Below are 945 nucleotides of genomic sequence, written 5' to 3' on the forward strand. Positions count from 1 at the left end.
GTTTATCAGCACTTCCAGAATACAAACAAGCTTGTGGAAGTCGGACATTAGCAGACTACAAAAGCGTATTTATGTCATCATTAGTGCCATTACGAATTCGTTCATATTCCCTTATTTCATCATCGTCAAGCATCGGAAATTCATTTGAAGTTATATGGATCAATACAACTCCGGGTTCAAAAAATTTTTGTAGACCCATTGGATTTGAATATATAAAGGAGTCGAAGAAAACAACAAAAGATTTAGTGGAATGTTTAAAAGATGAAATAAATGCACTGGAGCCCATTTGCATAAAAATAAAGGAATTCTCTATTAACGTATCATATCAGCTAAGCTTACCAATGATGGATGGAAAGGTCAGCAATGCCATAACAGAAACTTCTTCCTTCTGGAGATGCTCAATATGTAATGAGAAAAAGTCGCAATTCTCAAATATAAACAAAAGCAGAAGTATTAATGAAAAAGTCCTGTCTTTCGGAATTTCACCACATCATGCCAGAATACGATTTTTGGATTACTTTTTACACATAGCATACGACCTCAAATATAGAAGTGTGCCAGAGAATCTTACTAAATCAACAAAAAATAATGAAGAATTGAAAGAACTGAGAGCTGCGGAAAAAAGCATAATCCAAGAAGAATTTAAAGTTCAGATGGGGTTAAACATCGACAAACCACTTCCAAGTTGCGGTAGTAGTTTTCGTGATTTTGAAATTACTTCAAAAATAACTGGAATCGACAAGGAGTTGCTTTGAAGAGTTAACACTATTTTAATGGCACTGAATAGTAAACATAAAATTAATGGAAATCGATTTGGGGAATATTCATCTGAAATTACTAAATTACTTGTATCTCTGTATCCATGGAGGGAACTAACACCAACAGTACACTAAGTATTGTGTCATGGTCAAATAATAATTGAATCGAATATTCTTCCACTTGGAG

Source organism: Lucilia cuprina, chromosome 6 (assembly GCF_022045245.1).
Source record: "Lucilia cuprina isolate Lc7/37 chromosome 6, ASM2204524v1, whole genome shotgun sequence".
In the NCBI taxonomy this organism is placed as follows: domain Eukaryota; kingdom Metazoa; phylum Arthropoda; class Insecta; order Diptera; family Calliphoridae; genus Lucilia; species Lucilia cuprina.